At 40.5% G+C, this 22,769-nt stretch overlaps 1 pseudogene; it reads left to right on the forward strand.

The window, feature by feature from the left end:
• Positions 1-325: 325 nt before the first annotated feature.
• On the forward strand, positions 326-22,536 carry LOC102440768 (annotated as a pseudogene).
• The last annotated feature ends 233 nt before the right edge of the window (positions 22,537-22,769 follow it).

Below are 22,769 nucleotides of genomic sequence, written 5' to 3' on the forward strand. Positions count from 1 at the left end.
CTTAAAGCTAAAATTCAATTTTGCTTTATCTCCTAGAACAGCGATTTTCAACATTTTCATTTTATAGAGGGCTCACAATGAAATATACAGATCATTAGTTATCACACTAATTACTAAAATTCTGCAACACACCAAAAATATAATTTTTGCCGATCTGACAAAACAAAATAGGTATAATTTTTATTCATTCACACTGGATGGCTATTGTTGTGCTGGCTGTTGTCATCTTTTTATTTAACAATCTAAGGGAAAAGCAGTCAGTCCCCGGACCAAATAGTTAGGTATCAGATGTTTTAAAAATTCTTGTGGCACGTTAGTGCCTGCTATGGCAGACTATTTGAAAATCACTGCCCTAGAAGAGCAGGTATTCTTGGACTATTTGTCAACTTCCGGTAAGAGATCATGAAAGGGTTTTCTTTGCCTTTTAAGTAATCTGCTTAGAAATAAAAGATTTTGTGTTTTATCAGTTCTTTGAATATTTTAAAAAACTGAATCTTCTCAATATTAAAATAGTTAAGTTTTATTTATACTATATAGCCTTCTTTTTAAGTATTGGCCTTAAAATATTTATTGCCACTGTAATTAAAAACATAATTAAGTACTGTTTCATAAAGATCTGTGATCCCAATTAGTTTGATATTTTTTGAACTTCCCCAAAATCAAATTCTACATTAAATGTTTTACTCTCTCTAAATGTAACTTGTTCCTCTTCTCAAGTTGAAAGCATAGTTGATTTATTTTTAATCATTCTTTTTTTTCTTAGAAAAACACAAGCTCCCAAAACTCAATCAGGAAGAATAAAAAAAAAAACCTTAATAGGCCGATAACTACTGAAGAAATTGAAGCAGTGATTAAAAATCTTCCAGCAAACAAAAGCCCTGGTCTGGATGGCTTTAAAGGGGAGTTCTACCACGCATTCAAAAGAACTAAAACCTATCCTCCTCAGACTATTTCAAAACATTGAAGCGGACAGATCAATTCCAAGCTCTATCTATAAAGCCAGCATTACCTTAATTTCATAAAAATCCTACAAGACTGCATGAGCAGCAAAATAGCAGACATATGTCAGTGTAATATCTTTACTGAAACAGCACTTATGGTAACAGAGACTAAGGAGAAAATAAGCAAATTGGAGTGTATCAAAATAAAAAGCTTCTGCACAACAAAAGAAACCATCAACAAAACATTAAGAAAGCCCACTGCATGGGAGAACATATTTGCCAATGATATTTCAGATAAGGGTTTAATCTCCAAAATTTACCGAGAACTCATACAACTTAACAAATGGAAGATAAATGATCTAATAAAAAAATGGGCAAAGGGCCTAAATAGATACTTCTCAAAAGAGGACATACAGAAGGTTGAGAGACATATGAAAACATGTTCAAAGTCACTAATCATCGAAGGGATGCAAATCAAAACAACAGTGAGATACCATCTCACACCTGTCAGAATGGCTATCATCAACAAATCAACAAACAAGTGCTGGTGAGGATGTGAAGAAAAAGGAACCTCCTTGCACTACTGATGGGAATGCAGACTGGTGCAGCCACTGTGGAGAACAGTATGGAGTTTCCTCAAAAAGTTAAAAATGGAACTCCCATTTGACCCTGTAATCCCACTTCTAGGACTATATCCCAAGAAACCAGAAATACCAATCAGAAAGGATATATGCACCCCTATATTCATAGCAGCACAATTTATACTAGCCAAGATTTGGAGACAACCTAAGTGCCCATCAGCAGATGAGTAGATTAAAAAACAGTGGTACATCTACACAATGGAATAGTACGCTGCTGACAAAAGGAACTTTTCCCATTTGCAACAGAATGGATGGACCTGGAGAGCATTATGCTAAGCGAAAGAACCCAGTCGTAGAAAGCTAAATATCACATGATCTCATTCATATGTGGGATATAATGATCAACATAATTTGATGAATAAAAATAGATCCAGAGATAATGGCAGGGGAGGAGGGGTTAGAGATCAACCAAAGGACTTATATGCATGCATATTAGCATACCCAATGGACACAGACACTGGCGCTGTGGGGGCTTGCCCAGGGTAGGAATGGCTGGGGCGCCGGGGGTAGGGGGTGTCAACTGGGGAAAAGGAGACATATGTGAAACTTTAGAAAAAAAAGAAAAAATAAATAAAGGCTCTAGTCCTTGATGTTATTACTGAGTAACTGAGTAAAAAACCCTGGAGATGTTCTATCTATGGACTTGTCATTTTATGAATTGATTTTTTTTCACTTTTATATCCACTATGACTTAGGTTTTCTGTAACTAGAGCCAACATCATCCAAATCAATATGCTACCTCCTACAACCCATTTTCTAAAAATGAACAACAGAAGTTTTTAAAAATCATAAATTACATCATGCTACTTTTCTGCCTATACTTCTCCAAGGGCTTCTGATTCTATTTAGAATAAAATCTAAACTCTTCCCTGATTTATAAATCCTTCCTAATCTGGCCTTGGCTTCCTCATGACTTACACTTTTTAAAAAATATTTTATTGATTTTTTACAGAGAGGAAGGGAGAGGGATAGAGAGTTAGAAACATCGATGAGAGAGAAACATTGATCAGCCCTCCTGCACACCTCCTACTAAGGATCGAGCCCACAACCAAGGTACATACCTTTTACTGGAATCGAACCTGGGACCCTTCAGTCCTCAGACCAATGCTCTATCCACTGAGCCAAACTGGCCAGGGCTATGGCTTACTCTTTTACCATCACCCTACTTTCTTTTATTTGGAACTTCAAATATTGTAAGGTCATTCATGTCTTAGGGCCAGCACACTAGCTCTTATCTCTCCTAGGAATATCATTTCTCCAGATCTTTAAATAACTTGTTTCTTTTTGTTTATCTCTCAATTAAAATATCATCTTTGTGAAGAGCTCTTCAATTACTATCCAAATTATAGCAACCACCTAGTAATTTTTCTACCATATTATCTTACATTAATTATTTGCATTGCATATATCTCAATTAGATATATTGCTTCCTTCTTTTAATTGCCTGATTTTCCTTTTAGTAGTGTAGGTTCCATAAGAACAAAGACATTTAAAATCTTGTTCACTACAAACAGTATTCATGTCACTTAGCAGAGTCCCTGTCATTTAATAAGTCCTCAGGAAATAGTTGTGGAATAGGTGAATCAATCTACTCTTATCTCCTAGAAATCCTTCACTGCCCTAATCAACGGTGGTACATTTCTCTAATTATTCCCACTGCTATGTATGTATTTTTATATCTGTTATATCATTTCATTAGGATTTGGGAGGGAGAAATATATAAATGCACATATTCACCAGCATTTTTATAGGAATAAGAGACAATTTTACTAAATGTAATCATCATTATCTTTGAATGTTTTAATGATGTACAAACCACTGTTCACCTTAAAGTAATTTGAATTTTTTACACTTCCTAAATTATTATAATCTCAACTCCTGAATAGAAACAGAAAGTCAGAAAGGAGCAGGATGGATGAAGCACAAATACAGAAAGGTGTCCTTTCTAACACTACAATTATTAATTTGCTTTGAATAAATATAAAAATAAGCTGACTGTAAAGCCCAAGTATAGACTACAAGTAAAATATGTCACTGAGAATGCACACCGACCCTAAAGTTTTGTTATTTGACACATAAGAGTATATTTCAGTGATTTTGAGATTTTACATATTATAGATTATAGTATTTTTCAAATAGGAATTAACTATTGATTTTTGACATTTTAACATTTATGAATACTATCACTATTGTTATAAAATAAAGGATATTCTGACATAAAATATTGCAAAAGATATATCTAAGAATAAAATATACTCTTTTAAATTAAATAGTTTTAACTTTGTGGAAAATTTCACTGTTCTTAGTTTTCCCATTTTGCAATGAACCAAAGGAAAATTTATCAGTGTACAGCACTGGTTCTAAGATTAGTAAAAATTCTTGAGAATTAAATTCTGAAAATGTGAATTTAAGGTTCAACTCCACATGGTGTGACCATAAATAAATCACTTAAGTTTCTAGAGCAGTGGTTCTCAACCTTCCTAATGCCACGACCTTTTAATACAGTTCCTCATGTTGTGGTGACCCCCAACCATAAAATTATTTTCGTTGCTACTTCACAACTGTAATTTTGCTACTGTTATGAATCATAATGTAAATATCTGATATTTAGGATGTATTTTCATTGTTACCAATTGAACATAATTAAAGCATAGTGATTAATCACAAAAACAATATGTAATTATATATGTGTTTTCCGATGGTCTTAGGCAAGCCCTGTGAAAGAGTTGTTCGACCCCCAAAGGGGTCGCAACCCACAGGTTGAGAACCACTGTTCTAGAGACTCAATTTCTTTGTCTATTTCTACCTATCTAGGTAGAGGAAGTTGAGGACCAAATAAAATAACCATCCTTAAAATATTTTATAAGCTATAACTCTTTTTATATAAATTATGGATTTGATGTAAGGTCTGAGAGAAAGAGGCATGAGGACTCTACTCTTTGTCAACTGAGAAACTGAAAGTTGCTTCAAACTGAGATAGAAAAACTAATTTAGGAGGAAAGACCAGCAGTTTAATTTTGGATATAAGTTTAAGGTATCCATTAGATACTGAAATGGACATGTCAAGGGGACATTTGGATATAAGAATCTGGAGGATATGAGAGAGATTCTGCCTGGGGATATAAATTTGACAATTGCTAGTCTGCAGGTGGTTTTAAAGGTCGTGAAGCTGGAGGAAATTCCAAGGAAATGAGGCAGACAACAGAAGTTAATAGGTTCAATGTATGTCCCCTGGACATGCTGTTGTTCTGACATCAGGGGAAAAGGGAAAGTAAAGGATGCTGAGGAGGAACAGTCTGATAACAGAGACAATCCAGGACAGCATTATGCTGAAATCCAAGAAAAAGTTCTCCAGAAACATGAGGTTAGAACTTTTTCTTGATCCCTTTGTAATTTAAGCAAGTGAACTAACTCAGTACCCATTCAGCTACATCAAATATAAAACCAACTAGAGGCCCAGTGCACGAAATTCGTGCCCAGGGTGGGTATCTCTCAGCCCAGCCTGCACCCTCTCCAATCTGGGACCCCTTGGGGGATCAGGCCTAAACTGGCAGTCGGACATCCCTCTCACAATCTGGGACTGCTAGCTCCCAACCACTCGCCTGCCTACCTGCCTGATTGCCCCTAACAGCTTCTTCCTGCCAGCCTGATCACCCCCTAACCACTCCCTGCCAGCCTGATCAATGCCTAACTGCTCCCCTGCCAGCCCAATTGCCCCCAACTGCCCTCCCCTGAAGGCCTGTCCCCCCCAACTGCCCTCCCCTGCAGGCCTGGTCACCCCTAACTGCCCTCCCCTGCTGGCCTGATCACCCACAACTGGCCTCCCTTGCCAGCCATATTGAGTGGGCCATCTTTTGACTACATGGGGTGGCCATCTTGTGCAAGGGTGTGATGGTCAATTTGCATATTACCTCTTTATTATATAGGATACTTGCCACTGAGTTGCCAGGAATAAAAGTTTAAATGTTAAGTTGCTTACATAGATAATCCATACATAAGCACACTAACATAAATTCAAAAAAGCCCCCTGCAGATTTTAAGTCTGACCATTCCAATACATGTCATAGGACAGTAGAATTGAAATGTAACAAGGTGCAGGCTTTGACAGATAAACAGATTTAAGGAACTTGAGGAAGTGTCATAGTGGCCCATGAGTAGAATCAGTGGGTAAGCTAAGTCACTACTCAGAGATTTGGAAATTTAATTCATATTTTGACAAAGATCTAATTGGATAGTGTGTCAGTCTAGTACAGTGGTTCTCAACCTTCCTAATGCTGCGACCTTTTAATACATTTCCTCATGTTGTGGTGACCCCCATTTTCATTGTTACAAATTGATCATGATTAAAGCATAGTGATTAATCACAAAAACAATATGTAATTATATATGTGTTTTCTGATGGTCTTAGGTGACCCCTGTGAAAGGGTCATTCGACCCCCAAAGGGGTCTCGACCCACAGGTTGATAACCGCTGGTCTAGTAGCTTAGCAATGTGTCACACTTTAAGTCAACTTAATAAAGAATTTGCACGTGTGTTCAAATGTTCAAGTAATATTTTGCTTTCCTAAAGGAATCTTTCCAATTTTGAAAAGACCTGCTTATGCCATATTTTAATAGTGAAATCACCCATCACCATTAAAATAGGTTGTGAATTTCAAAAATTGAATTGGCAACAAACTTTTAGGTACATACAGATGACATGATATAAGACAGATACAACCATAAAGCTCTACATCAATTACACCATCTATGTTAAGAGTGAGAGAAGAAAAAAATAAATTTAAGGCCAACACCCACCACATTTTAACAACTCTTTTAAACAAAAATTCAGTCTCAATTCCAGCAAAATCTTGCCTTGCAACACTGGGTTATCTATCTTAGTTTGCCCTGGTGCTGACCCTACTGATATAGCTCACCATTCCCCAAGTTACCAATTTGCTATTTACCTCCCTCACTACTGGCTGGCAATGCCCTCCAGTGGCGATTATGGAAAATGTCCCAATTCTCCAATGGACTGTGAAGACTATGAAGAGATAACTGTACTGAAAGACTGTTGCCAAGATGTTTCAGCTGGAACCACTTTTCTTTACTTCCTTTCTTGTTTTATGTTTCTTCTGGCAATCTATCTTTCCTGGTATTCTTTCCAAACATTCTATCTTGACTTTATTTCTAAATATATAAATCTGTATCTCCTATCAACACAATCTTGAAAATTACTTACATGCCTAGAAATAATTTATGGCATATTGGGCAAGCAAAGTCAGACAGTATGAATGCTATTTTAAGCTTGTATAGATCCTAGAACAAAGCAGAAGACTATTTGAAGAAATTTTTATTCTTGAAGAATAAATGCCAAAACCGTATTCACAACATTCTTTTCCTAAAATATGTTGCCTAGTGACCAAGTTGAATCAATTGACAATTGATCTGGTAGGCATCTCAATAGACGGTCTGTTTGACTACCCTTTAGGAGGAAGAATAACGATGGGCTTGTGAAGCTCTGTCTACCCAGGGGAATGGAGGCTGTGGCAAGGAGAAATCAGAGAGGAGGAGTGGAGCCAAAAATGGGAAGGAGCTACATTAGAAAAATTAAGAGAGCAATAGAAAGGTTCACTTTAATTTGTCGACAAAATGATTATTTTTATGCACAAAACAGGAAGAAATAAGATAAAAAAGTATAACAGTAATCCATATATATGCATATTTGCCAGGTTTTGTAAAGGTTGTAGGTAGAAAAGGAAAGAAAAAAAAGAGAAGAAAAATGAAAAAACTAGTTTCTGATTCTCTCTTTTGGCTGAATGCTAGAACTACAATGCCTCCTTTAAGACTACATGCATTGAGAAAGGGCCTTATGTGGTGAAATATAGCATAGTCCTGTTGTAACAAAAAGATCTTCCTCTATAAGTGACAAATTGCTGAGATTGAGGCTTTGGTTTGAGGAAGACCCAAAAGATGGAAATTACCCATATATGTCAACCAAAAAAGGGGGGGCATCATGTAAATGATAATATTTATGTCTAACCGCTTAACAATAAAATAGGAATTAGGAGTGGAGGAATAGCCATTCTCCTTTAATAAATGCTGAATAAATGTATATTGCACATGATCTAAGCCCTACTTATTTTTAAAAATTCATCTCCTACAATGCACCTCTCTGTCAATATACATTTTTGTCTTTTTTGTTGTTGTTGTTCATCCTCACCAGAGGATATTTTTCCATTGATTTTTAGAGAGAGTGGAAGGAAGGGGGAGAGAAAAAGAGAAACATCACTGTAGAGAGACATATCAATTGGTTGCCTCCTACACCTGCCCTGACTTGCATCCAAGGTACGTGTCCTTGACCAGAATTGAACCTGGGACACTTCAGCCTGAACACCAACACTCCAATCACTGAGCCAAACCAGCTAGGGCCTTTTTTTTTGTTATTTCAGGCATACTGAGCAGCTCATAATACTCTAGATGTTATCATTGGCTCTTACTTTTGCTACCTAGAAAGACTGTCACTTTCTGCTTTCACTGAGATTACTTATTCTATAAGTTTTACTTTTGTAGAGAGGCTTTTTGAACTGTCTAAGGAGGCTTTGCTTCCTCTTTTGCCCCCTCATGATACTTTAAATAACCTTTACTTTTATAAAAGATACTAGAGACCCGGTGCATGAAATTCATGCACAGGGGGGAGGGTGTCCCTTAGCCCAGCTTGCACCCTCTCCAATCTGGAACCACTTGGGGGATGTCTGACTGATGGTTTAGACCCAATCTCTGTGGGATCAGGCTTAAACTGGCAGTCAGACATCCCTCTCATTATCCAGGACCACTGGCTCCTGACCACTCACCTGCCTGCCTGCCTAATGCCCCCAATTGCCCTCCTCTGCTGTCCTGATCTCGACCCCAATGACCCTCCCCTGCTTGCCTGATCTTGCCCCTAATTGCTCTCCCCTGCCGACATGATAGATCCTAACTGCCGCTGCCTCAGCCCCCACCGCCATGGCTTTGTCTGGAAGGAAGTTGGACGCCTGGTATGCTTTTATTACTATAGAGAGATTATATAGGATAGGATTGCTTAAATGGGGAGGGGGAAGAGGATAGGATTGCTTAAATGGGGAGGGGGAAGCCTTTTTCAGCAGGAGGAGATGCTCTTGGCAGACAAAAATACATAACCCCTATATCTGGACTGATAGCCAGCCATATGCACTATACTGCCAAACTGGTTACTAAAAAATTAAACCGCTTTCTTACACCTTACACCAAACAGCTATTTTCCTTAAAACCCCTCATCAGTGCCCACCGTAGGCTATGCCTTCGAAGTTCACCCAGATTTAGTTCTGATTGGTTGGTTTCTATGCCAGTAAGCATCAAAAGCTCCACCTCCTAGGCAGCCATTGGTTCCTTGCAGTTCACCCAGATTTAGTTCTGATTGGTTGGTTTCTATGCCAATCAGTGTCAAAAGCTCCACATCCTAGGCAGCCATTGGCTTCTCTGGGAAATCCAAAATGGCCCTGACTTCATGTCAGCGCCAGCCCTTTAGTCATGCCCCCAGTCCGCTACTGAGTGTATCTGTGGCTGCTCTGAGAAGCAGCAGCTCAGATCTGTGCTGGTGGCAATTTTGAATTTACATCCCTGACCTAACCTTCTTACAGTGCAAGCTCCATGAAGGCAAGCATTTGTCTTGTTCATTCTTAGTTCACTCATAGACTTTACCAGTGTCTATGCATCTATGCTAGCACCGCATGGTGACTGGTTGAATGTTTGTTTCAGTCACTGCCTTTTTATATAGACTAGAGGCCCGGTGCACAAAAATTTGTGCACTCGGGGGGGGGGGGGGGTCCCCTCAGCCCATCCTGTGCCCTCTCACAGTCTGGGACCCCTCAGGAGATAATGACCTGCTGGCTTAGGCCTGCTCCCAGGTGGCAGAGGGCAGGCCCAATCCCTAGGTGCAACCCCTGGTCGGGCTCAGAGCAGGGCCGATTGGGGAGTTGGGGCGCTGCCCCCTGTCATGCACAGAGCAGGGCGGATCAGGAGGTTGCGATGCCATCCCTAGTCACGCTCAGGGTACAGACAATTGGGGGGTTGGGGCACCGCCCTGTCACACTCAAGGCAGGGTCGATACGGAAGTTGCGAAGTCACCCCCTGTCATGCACAGAGCAGGGCCCATCAGGGGCGTTGGGGCTCCGTACCCTGTCACGCACAGAGCAGGGCAGATCAGGGGGTTGAGGAGCTCCCCCCTGTCACTCACAGAGCGGGGCCGATCAGGGGGTTGAGGAGATCCCCCCTGTCACTCACAGAGTAGGGCCGATAGGGGAGTTGGGGCACCACCCCCTGTCACACACAGAGCAGGGCTGATCAGGGGGTTGGGGCTCCATACCCTGTCACACTCAGGGCAGGGCCAATAGGGAGGTTATGGCTCTACCCCATCACACACAGAGCAGGGCCCGTGGGGGGGGGGGAGTTGAGGTGCCTCCCTCTATCACCCACAGAGCAGTGCCAATCAGGGGGTTGGGGCACCGCCACTGTCACACTCAGGGCAGGGCCGATGGGGAGGTTATGGCTCTACCCCGTCACACACAGAGCAGGGCCGATCAGGGGGTTGGGGCACCTTCCCCTGTCACGAACAGAGCTGGGTGGATTGGGAGGTTTTTGGCCCCGCCCCCTGTCACACACAGAGCCGCAGGGCGATCAGAGGGTTTGGGCGCTGCCCCCGTCACACTGATCCCGGTGCCGGGAGGCCTCTCAGCTCCACTGATCCCGGTGCCGGGAGGCATATTACCCTTTTACTATATAGGATAGAGGCCTGGTGCACGGGTGGGGGCTGGCTGGTTTGCCCTGAAGGGTGTCCTGGATCAGGGTGGGGGTCCCCACTGGGGTGCTTGGCCAGTCTGGCTGAGGGGCTGAGGGCCATTTTCAGGCTGGCAGGTGACTGAAGCTCCCAACCGCTCCTTTTTTTCTTTTCTTTTTTTTTATTCTGGGCCAGCTTTAGCTCTGAGGCCTCTGCTGCTGAAAGCAGATTTCTGGCCTTTGTTTACCTTCTGTATTTGATACAATGTTGCGGTCTGGCTGGCTGAAGCCCGGCTGACTAACGCAGGTTTCTGGGGTTTTGTTTAGCTTCTATATTTGCAACATAGTTGCTTAGAGTTGCAGCTGAGAGGCCAGCAAGTCAGGCGGGGAACGTTGGAGTCCTCAGTCACTGGAGCAAGCAAGCCTCCCTGTTCGCTTCAGTGCATGGCTGCCGGCCGCCATCTTGGCTGGCAGTTAATTTGCATATCGCCCTGATTAGCCAATGGGAAGGGTAGCAGATGTAAGGCTAATTGCCATGTTTCTCTTTTATTAGATAGGATAGATACTAGAGGCCCAGTGCACAAAATTTGTGCATAGGGGGCATGGGGAAGGGGGCCCCTCAGTCTGGCCTGCACCCTCTCCAATCCATGACCCCTCGGGGAATGTCCAACTGCAGGTCTGAGCCCACACTTTTAACAGATGACAGCTCCATTGTTGTTTCTTTCTTTTCATGCTTAAGCCCATTGGAATTAGTAGGTATTCAAGGTGTGTATACATTTTAGGGGGACACCCTATATATCTCTAGTCAGCGGTGAAAGGAACCAACAGTGGATTTGGAACCCCCAGACAGGGAATCTCGCTCACTCCCCGAATGTCTCCCCACTCCACTTTCCACCTTTGCGGGCAGCGGGAGAATCAATGTTTTTCTCTCATTAATTGGGAAAAGCACGTCCCGTTGCCCGGCAGGAGTGTGCTAGGCCCCAAGCGAGCGAGGCCCAGTCAGGGCAGCCTTCACTCATGGGTGCTGGCACCCAAAGGGCACATTCCTCCTCTGCAGTCACCCAGTCGCCCCGACTATCTCACCATTTTGCTGAGAGAACAGAACTCCTCACTTCCTCTGAGTTCCTGATCTTGAATGCTGACTGAGCGAAAGCCACCTGCGCACAGTGCGCACAGTAGGTGTGTCTGTCTGCACCTGCTCCTGCCTCAGCACCTGCATTAGCCCCATCGAGGTAATCTTGTTGCTGCACTGGCCTCTGCAGGAACAGGGCATCACCACTCCACCCTCTCACTGTCATATCACAGGCACCCACCCTCAGCACCCAGAACACCCAGACAGTCTCCAAAGGACATGAGCATGCTGGAGGGGATGTACGCATACTGGGGTTGATGGAAGTGCAGCAAAGGGGTGGGGGGAACTTGCACGTGCCTTGGTCCAGGACTGTTGCAGGTGTGCGAGGGTTACAGTGGGCTAGGGGGCATTCGCACACCAGGGGGGGAGGAGACGATGTGCGCACCAGAGGCCTATGTCTTCTCAGATCTGCAAACCCCCGTGGTGCAGCCAGGAGGACATCAATCCGGCCCGCTACGGTGGCTGTCCTTGCGATCATGCACATTCTAGGCCAGGAGGCGGGACTTGCGCAGCCACTCCTTGGCACTGATGGCCTGCAGGTGCTACTTCAGCTCAGCCTGCAGGCTCTGCTTGGCATGCTCATGGCTGCCACCACCGCCATGTGGGGGGTACAGGCTGCCTTCCGCCGGCCCGTCTCCCTTGCCCAGAGGTTGTCCGCACACGCTTCCCACAGGCCCGGAGTAGCCTGGACAGGGCAGGACGCCGGCACGTGCTGCTCACCTGCCCGGAGTGATCGGGGCCGGGCGGAAGCCAGGCATCCTGCCCCACCCCGATTGCTCCTTGCCTCCGCGCACTGCACACCGGCCTGTAGTGGCCGGGAAGGGGTGGAAGCCAGGCATCCTGCCCTGCCCCACCCTGGCCACTCCGTGCCTGTGCGCACTGCCCACCAGCCCAGAGCGGCCGGGGCTGGGTGGGACAGGATGCCTGTCCCCAGCTACTCAGCCCCTGTGCACATTCACGCTGCCCATGGGTTCGCCATCTTTGTTGGATTAATTTGCATAATAACTCCTGATTGGCTGGTGAGTGTAGCGGAGGGACAATCAATTTACATGTTTCCCTTTTATTATATAGGATTAATCACACTGTCTTAGAATTGTCTGGATATACAACTGCAAGAATATAGTGGCATGGTTTGAAGTTCACTTGAAAATTCCATGGGCCAAGGACCTGAAGCATGCATCCTAAACTAACCCACCCTTTGCCAATTACATTGACCCAATCATCAAACCATGTCAATTCTATTTCATAAATGTCCCTAGAATCTGTGTTCTATTCTACCTATACTACTGCCTTAACTCAAGTTATTTTCTCACAATCTTACCTATAAGTCTTTGGTCTCAAATTCCTTCAGTCATCAACCCCCCCCTCCCCACTCCACCTAAAATTCCATACTATAACTAGATTTATCAATTAAAAACAAATATTATCATCATTTTCTTTTTTAAATGTGTATTGGATCTTTTTGCTTATTTTTATAGAAAAATAATTTATATAAAATTTCACAACTTTCTTTAGTAATAAAATAATACTAATTAATAAATAATTGGTAGTTTTAAATGATTTTGTAGTGGCTATTGTTCCTCATGCACCAAAAATTGGTGGAATTCATAGTAAGTGTCCTGAAAATTATTTTAGAAACTACTTTGGCTCTAATATATTTTGCTGTTACACTGAGCACCTGTGATATCTGATCTTTGCCTATCAGTGTCCAGTTACAATTCAATTCAGAGTTAATTTTTATTTAGAACATGCAATGAGGTCCTCAGCAACGTGGGCACCCTATGGTGTCTGTTCACTGTACATGTGTAGTCACAACTAGAATTATTATCAGGATGATATCCTTTTTAAAAAGTTGGGGGTGTTGGAGGTAGAAGAGGGCATAGAGGAAAAAATGGTGGTGGAAAAAATAAAATAAAATAAAATGAAAATTCAGTTAAATAAAAAGAACTATTAGTGTTCTGAAACTTGTTTTACAGGCATCTACCACCAGGTGGAGCTAGATAAAACTATTTTTTAAAGCTATTTTCCCCACACAACCTCTATCAGAGAGTATTCTCTTTCTGTTATGAATTCTTCATTTTAGCTGTTTCTTAGTAATTCCAGTAGATTAGTCTCAGTAAAGGTGGTAGCCTAACATATTTGGGGAATTCCTTCAATTTTCTCAGTTTCCTGCAAAACTTCCTACAACGCTGGAATGCCTCAATTTGAGACTGTGTATATCAGAAATTAAGCTAAGTCTTTGTTCCTGTTGTAATAAAACAAATAATAAACAAACAAATAAACAAAAACACTCCTAGAAGAGGTAGCTAATTTGTCAAAGATTTTAGTCTAAATTTTCTCTGCCAGGGAGCTAGGGCCAGCCCATCCCATTAATTGGCCATGCAAGTTAGTAGGTGAGATTAGGTCCCTAAGGGAAAAGCCAGCATGGTTTTCTAGCCCAGCCTGGTATCCAGGACCAACAGAGCCAAATGGAAAGTGTAAGTTCAAGTTTTGGGAGAATTCTGGAGCTCAAAGTTCCTGGTGCCTTGTATGATTTCCATGTAAGAATTCTGAGGTAGGACATATGCAGCAGAATAGGAAGGGTATTAGATAAAGAGAATCCTGGGAAACAGAAAACATTGCCACTGGATTGGTTATTCCATAGATTATAAGCCTGAGCAGCTAAAAGATATAGGGTCAGATTGACTCATGAATACCAAAAATTGAAGTGATCTTAGAAATCATATAATGCAATGATTTTAAAATAGGCTATGAGATTGTAACTTCGCAGAGTTTATTCAAAGAGGTGAGGGTAATGAGAAAAGGAATGAGTGACTGGTTCTCTGGTCCTTTCCCCAATTTAACTAAGATGGGTTTCCTTTTATTTATTTAACTTACTCTGTTTCCATGAAAGATTGTCCTTTGACGGGGGCGGGGGGAGGATATTTATATGTATGTATAAATTGTGAAAGCATTATATATTTTATGAGCATTTATATATTTGTAAATATTTTACATAATGTTACATATTACATACATATAATAATATATAAATAATGATTTTAACATATTTCATATAATTTCAAGAGAGAAAGACAGATACTAGGATATACAACTACAGGATGGTGAAATATTTTGAAGTTTGTTTTGCTAGTTGGTCAAACTCCTCCTCTCAGAAAAAGATTGACTTTTCCCAAAGCATATAATTAGACAAAACAGTGAAGTGAACTTTGATGATTCTTGAAAAAAGAGTTTACTGAGGAAAACAGACAAGAGAAAGAAAGATATATTGGTCCCAAATCCAAATGTTGACCCATTTCCTACCCAAGGTGAGCTTGCTTGTGTCCAACTTGTGTTTTTAGAGTATTTTTTTAAATATATTTTTATCAATTTTAGAGAGAAAGGGAGAGGGAGAGAGAGATGAGAGAGAATTGATTAGCTGCCTCTGGCATGCCTCACACTAGGAATCAAGCCTGCAACCTGGGCATGTGCCCTGATATGGAATCAAACCATGACCTTCTGGTTCATAGGTCAACACTCAACCACTGAGCAACACCAGCCAGGCATTTTTAGAGTATTTTAGAGTTCAAAAATATTTCACACCCACACCATGCGCCTGCCACCCCCCCCCCCCCCCCCGGCTGGGCTTAAAGCACTGTGGGACTGGGCGCCGCCATCTTGTGGCTATGGGCACCACCATCTTTGTGACAGTGTGACAGTCAATTTGCATATTCCCTCTTTATTAGATAGGATATTCACCATGCTGTACATTAGATCTCCAGAATTTAATTATCTTGTAACTGGAAGTTTTACCTTTTGACCAACATCTCTCCTTTTCCCCACCCCTCACCTAGCCCTAGTTAACTACCATTCTATTCTCTATAAGTATCAGACTGTTTTTTTTGTGTTTCTTTTTTTTTTAGATTTTACATATAAATGAGATTATGCAGTATTTGTCTTTAGATGTCTGGCTTATTTCATTTAGCATAACACCCTCATGGGTCATTCATGTACGCAAATGGCATAATATATATATAGATAGATATACACACACACACACACACACACATACACACACACATACATACATATGATACATATTATCCTATACAATAAAAGCCCAGCAACCAAATAGTGGAATGACAAGAATGACTGGTCAACCAGTCGCTATGACATGCACTGACTACCAGGGGGCAGACGCTCATGCAGGAGCTGCCCCCTGGTGGTCAGTGCGCTCCCACAGTGGGAGCATTGTTCGTCTGACCAGGATGAGCAGCTGCTCCTGCTGTGGGCTGATCCCCGCAGGCCACACACCCCCACCAGTGCACTAATCCCATGCACCGGGCCTCTAGTATACATATATATGTTACACATATAATATATATATGTAATACACATATTATACATAGATGTATATATACCCGTTTTCTTTTTCAGTCACCTATCATTTGACAGTCTGTTTCCATATCTTGGTTACTATGAACAATGGTGCAATGAACATAGTAGTGCAGATACTTCTTCCAGGTAGTTATTTTATTTCCTATGGACATATACCCAGAAGAGAGATTGCTGGGTTATATGAAGTTCTATGTTTAATTTTTTGAGGACCCTCCCTCCTTACTGTATTCTGCAATGGCTGTACAAATTTACACTCCTACCAAAAATAAACAAGAATTCCCAGTTCTTCATATCATGGAGATTTGTTATCTCTTGACTTGTTGAAACAGTGAGTCCTTTGTCTAGTAGGTGTGAGTTGATACCTCCTTGTGGTTCTGATAAGTATTGCCCTGAAGATTAGTGATGTTGATCATCTTGTCATGTATCTGTTGGCCATCTATATGCCTTCATTGGACAAATATCTATCAGGTCCTTTTCCTTGTAAAAAAACGTTTTGTTTTTACTATTGAGTTGTTTGAGTTTCTTATATATTTTGGATATTTACTCCTTTCTCATATATATGGTTTGCAAAATTTTTTAACAATCCACAGATTACCTATTTTTTTCTGTTTAGAAACTTTGTAGTTTGACATAGTCTCACTTATTTATTTGTCTTTTGTTGCCTTTGCTTGTGTTGTCAAATCCCAAAAATCATGATCTAGACCAATATTGAAGAACTAGTCCCTTGTGTTTTCTACTGGGAGTTTTGTAGTTTCAGGTTTTATTTGTCTTATATCTATTTTGCATTTTTTTTGTGTCTGGTGTTAGCTAAGGGTCCATTTCATTCTTTTTTATTTGTATATCCAGTTTTCGCAAAACCATACAGGGAAAAAACCTTCCCTGTATGAATTCTTGGCTCAGTTGCCAATATTAGTTGATAGTGTGTAGGTGGATTTATTACTTCTAGTCTCTCCATTCTTTTCCATCAGTTTATATGTCTGTTGTTTTTCATGCCAGTATAATTACTGGTTTAATTGCTATAGCTTTGTATGCAATTTTAAATCAGAAAGTGTGATGTCTTCAGTTTTATTTTGCTTGTTCAATATTGCTTTTTCTATTAGAACTCTTTTGTGTTTCCATATGATTTCTATACTTTTTAATTTGTTTCTGTGAAAAATGGCATTGGAATTTTGATAGAATTGCATTTAATCTATAAATCATTTTGGATAATATGGACATTTTAATAATATTAACTCATCTGATCCATGCTCATGGAATATCTTTCCATTTATTTGTGTCATCTTTCATTTCTTTCATCACGGTGTTATAGTTTTGAGTACAGATGTTTTACCTCCTTGATTAAATTTATGCTTAAATATTTTCTTTTTGAATCTATTATAAATGAGATGATTTTTAAATTTCCTTTTTAAAATTTCTTTTTGATTAAGGTACTACATATGTGTCCTTATTGTCCCATTATCCCCCAACCCCAATCCCCCCACTCATGCCCTCACCCCCTGTTGTCTGTGTCCATTGGTTAGGCCTATATGCATGAATACAAGCCCTTTGGTTGATCTCTCCCCTTTACTCCCACCCTCCCCTACCTTCCCTTTGAGGTTTGACGGTCTGATCAATGCTTCTCTGTCTCTGGATCTGTTTTTGTTCATCAGTTTATGTTGTTCATCATATTCCATAAATGAGCGAGATCATGTGATATTTATCTTTCTCTGACTGGCTTATTTCACTTAGCATAATGCTCTAGCTCAGTAGGTTAGAGCATGGTGCTAAATCTCCTTTTTTTGAAAATATTTTTTGTTAGTGTATAGAAATGCAACTGATTTTTGTATGTTGATTTTATATTCTGCAATTTTACTGAATTTATTTACTAACTTCAAAAGTTTATTAAAGGAGTCTTTAGGGTTTTCTCTATATAAGATCATATCATCTGAAAACACAGATGAATTTATGTCTTTTTTTCTTATTTAGAATCCTTGCTTTTTCTTCTCTTGCATAATTGTTCTGGCTAGGACTTCCAGTACTATGCTGAATAAAAGTAGTGAAAGTGGGAACCCTTTGCCTTATTCTTAACCTTGGTGGAAAAACTTTTAGTTTTTCACCATTTAGTACAATGTTAGCTGTGACTCATTATATACAGTCTTCATTGTGGTAAATACATTACTTTCATACCTAATTTGTTAAAAGGTTTTACAATAAAAGAATATTGAATTTTGTCAAATGCTTTTACTGTCCGTATTGAGATGACATGTTATTATTTTATCTTTTAGTTTTAATGTGTTTCACATTTGATTTAGTCTTTTTACTTATGTTCTGTTTAGATTTTCTATTTTGTTCATGATTCAGTCTTGGTAGGTTGGTATTCTGACCTGTTTCTTTTATTTTGGATTTGATCTTTGCGTTCTTATAACTTTAGAATTATTCCTCTTTTTCTAGTTCCATGAGGTTATAAAATTAGGTTGTTTATTTGAAGCTGATAACAACTTAACTTTGATTGTATATAAAATTTAAACCTTCAACTCTATGTGTTTTTTATTTCATTATTTATCTTTTTATATTATGCATTCATTAACATTATTATAGTTATAGTTATTTATAATACTTTGTCTTATATTCTTTATACCAGAACTAAATGTGATTTACACATCAACATTACAGTATTAGAGTATTTTGAATTCAATATATGCCAACCTTTATCAGTGTTATTTTATTTTATAATGGTTTTATGTTATTAGTGTATTTTCATTTCAGCTTGAAGAAGTTTAGCTTTTTTATAAGGTAAACCTAGTGGTATCAAATTCCTTTGGTTTGTGTTTGTCTGGAAATGTTTTCATCTCTCCCTTATTTGCTGGATATTGTATTCTTGGGTGGCAGTTTTTTCTTTTAGCACCTTGAGTATATCACCCACTCTCTCTTGGAGTGCATAGTTACTGCTGATAAATTTGCTGATAGCCTTATGAAGGTTTCCTTATATGTGATGATTCTCTTGTCTTTTGATCCTTTCACAATTCTTTGACTTGGATTTTTGACAGCTTGGCTATCATGTGATTTGGTGAAATTTTATTTGGTTGAACTTGATTAGGGACACTTCAACTTCTTACATATGGATATCCATATTTCTCCTCATATATGAGAAATTTTGAGCCATTTTTAAATAAATAAGTTTTCTGCTCCAATTTTCTCTCTCTTCTCTTTCTGGTAGTCTCACAATATGTATGTATATTCATCTACTTGATGTTGTCCCATAAATTCCATAGGCTTTCTTCATTTCTTCATACTTTTTTCTTTTCATTTCTTCAACTAGGTAACTTCAAATGACCTATATTCAAGTTTCTTCTACTTGATTGAGTTTGACATTGACATTCTCTACTGCACTTTTTAATTCATTCAGTGTATTCTTCAGCTCTAGTGTTTCTATTTGTGTTTTTTTAATGATTTCTATTTTTTTAGAACATCCCATTTTGTTAATATGTTATTTTACTGATTTAATTGAGTTGTTTATCAGTGTTCTGTTGTAGCTCACTGAGTTTCCTTAAAGTAATTATTTTGACATCTTTGTCCATCAGTTTGTAGATTTCTATTTCCTTAGAGTCATTTCATGAAAAAATTATTGTGCTCCTTTGGTTGTGTCCTGTTTTCTTTTTCTTTTTCAATATATTTTATTGATTTTTTGCAGAGAGGAAGGGAGAAGAATAGAGAGTTAGAAACATTGATGAGCGAGAAACATCGATCAGCTGCCTCTGGTATAGCCCCCACTGGGGATGTGCCTGCAACCAAGGTACATGCCCTTGACTGAAATCGAACCTGGGACCCTTCAGTCCACAGGTGGACACTCTATCCACTGAGCCAAACTGGTTAGGGCATGTTTTTTTTATTTTTGTGCATTTTTTATAGCCTTGTATTGATGTCTGTACATTTAATTGAATAGTCACCTCTTCCAGACTTTAGGAAATGATTTGAGTGAGAAAGACCTTATATCTCCTTATAAGGTCTTTCTCCTTATAAGCCTTATATCTCCACTTGTGGATCAGTGTGAGAGTGCTGGTTGGGTAGGATTCCAGCTCAGGGATGATGCAATTATACAGTCTCCATGCAGCTCCATCTGCAGAATTTAGCATCATAGAGATTGTAAGAATCCTCAGTAGCCTAGCCAGTGGTCGGCAAACTCATTAGTCAACAGAGCCAAATATCAACAGTACAATGATTGAAATTTCTTTTGAGAGCCAAATTTTTTAAACTTAAGCTATATAGGTAGGTACATTGTTATTATCTTAATTAGGGTACTCCTAAGGCTTAGGAAGAGCCACACTCAAGGGGCCAAAGAGCCGCATGTGGCTAGCGAGCCGCAGTTTGCTGACCACGGGCTAGGCTATAGTTGAGGGCTTTTGTTGGTGTTTTTGGTAGTGAAGAATGCTGGGGTCTTCCTGACATTTTTTTTTAACCCATAGGAGAAATGATGGTGAAGAGGATTTCCCTTGGAACTTGGTCAGTCTGTGGGTACACTCACATTTGCAGTGGCACCAGTATCTGATGCAGTTTCCCAGAGAGTGGTCAGAGAGCTGGAATCTGAAGCATGGGCATGCTTGTAGGAACTATGGCTCTGGGGATTGGTGCTGTGGTGGCTTCTGTGCCCAGAATAAGGTGTCTCTGCCACAACATTGGTGATAGTGTGAGAGACACAGACACTTAGGGAGAGGCCACATGAACCTGGGGCTGGAATGTGGGTGGGGGCAAAGATCCAGTCACTCCAGGGTCTGAGATACAGGCACTCCCACTCCAGTGGCTCCAGTGCCCTTGGCGCTTATGGAACAAGGTCCAGGAGAGCAAGTTTGTATGGAGCTGCCACAGCTCTGAGGGCTGGGGCATGGGCACTATTGCTGTGGTGATCACTCTAGTGTCCCAGGTATGGGCACTCATGGAACGACTGTAAAATCAGGGTCTGGGACACTGGTGTGTGCAGTCAATGTGACTAGGATCTGGATTACAGGTGTGCATGCAGGGCCATGTCTCTGGATTTCTGGATGGGTTGGAGTTAGAGGCAGTCCGATCCTATGGTGGACAATAGTGATTTCTTCTTGTGAGATGCAGCACTGTCCCCTTGTCAGGGGGTTCTGAAGCAGTGGTTGTTCATTACTTCAATAGCATAAACCTGCAGGTTTCCTCTATGGAGCAGGTCATTGGGGTCTGTGCTGATAAACACTACTAAATACACTTCTGTCCTTTTTTCCTAGACAGTCTAGATGTCTTAGCTATGCAGATCTCCCAAGCAATTCTTTCAGTGTGGTTACCCTGTTTTGTGCTCAATTATGTGCCTGCAGGTTCTTAGTTGGATTTGTGAATCCTCCCAAGGCTATTTTAATTTGTGAATATCTAGTTGGTTTGGAGGGGGGGCAAAAGCTGGCATCACCTGCTCAACTATCTTGCTGACATCATCACTACTTACTCTAGTTATTGTGATTATTGGGTTTGTTCTAGTGCCCTTATTATATGCTCCTTTTTTATTTATATATTTTTTGCAGTTATTGGTTCACAGTAGAGTCCATGAACATTTGTAGAATATAACATAGCCAATGCCTGGAAAATAGTAGGCCCTCAAAAACTTTTTGTATATAATTGGTTTGGATAAAACATTATAATTTACAGCAAAGCTTGTCCTTTAGCCTCCAGTGGCAAGAGTCATTTTTTTTAATCTCCTAAAGCTGGTTTAGGTGGATATGTATGATTCAAATATTCACTTGCATATAGGAATAGGGAGTCTATTCCTGAACAAACTAAATTCATAGGCTTTGTGAGGGCCATTGCATTGCTTTGCCTAGAGCACCTCACTGACATGTATTCACAGAAGGAAACCACCCTAGCATCAGAATGACCTAAGCAAGCTGTAGGTGTTGCAAATTAGGACTCTAGTTGGGAAACCCACATGGCCCACCCCAACAAATAACCTCACAGCTAGTTTTAGTTAAATGCACAGATGTGTGTGGGTATTCCTTAAATAGCAGGGGTGGGTTGCAAGTTTAGACTGTGATATCTTGACTGTATGCTTTGGGGGAGTGGATAGGGAAAGAAAACTAAAGCAGAAGTGAAAGACATTTTAAGTTGGGATATGAGAGTAGGAGGAACTGAATATACAACAGTTAGAGAATATCATACTTCCCTTGCCATAACATTTAGATAGACAGAAATATAGATAAGTTTGTATGTACACCACACACACACACACACACACACACACACACACACACTACTTATATATTACATTATGCTCCTTCCCCTGTTCTGGGTAGAAAAAGAAAGTTGAATTTATTTGTATTTCCAATAAAAAAAAGAAATCACAAAAGTATTCACAATTAGAACTTTAAAAACTCTTACTTTTTTTTTTCTTTAAGAGGAAAACTTAAGGAGGGTAGTGTTATGGGAGCTGGAGCTGCCTGATCAACATGACAACACCCCAAAGCACCGAATCTTCATGGCACAGCCCACAGAGGGATAGCCAGTGGGGAGCCTGGCCAAAATTGGTGAAGTCCTGGGCAAGAAGCTGGAAGAAAGGGCTTTGACAAGGCCTACGTAGTCCTTGGCCAGACCTTGTCCAGGAATGGCTAAAGGATACATGTGCCGCCAATGCCAAACGGTCCTTAGACTGCTTCACGTGCCTCTGAGAGTAGTGCAACGCCTTCTTGTGATGCTCTCTGGGGAGCTCCCAATCTCTAATTCCAGCTTTGAGTCTCCAGAGTTTGCAGCTGAGTGGTGGCTCCTCCCTGGTCCTCTACAAAGGAAATTATTGCTGTCAACTCACCTCCAACATCATCTACGTTCTTTGGGGGAGTTCTCTCTCCTTACCATTTCAACTTTTTTTGAATTCTTCCTCTTGTATGCATCTCCCTTCTCCTTCCCATGCTAGTTTCAGGTCAGTAAT

Source organism: Myotis lucifugus, unplaced genomic scaffold (assembly GCF_000147115.1).
Source record: "Myotis lucifugus unplaced genomic scaffold, Myoluc2.0 scaffold_14, whole genome shotgun sequence".
Classification (NCBI taxonomy): Eukaryota; Metazoa; Chordata; class Mammalia; order Chiroptera; family Vespertilionidae; genus Myotis; species Myotis lucifugus.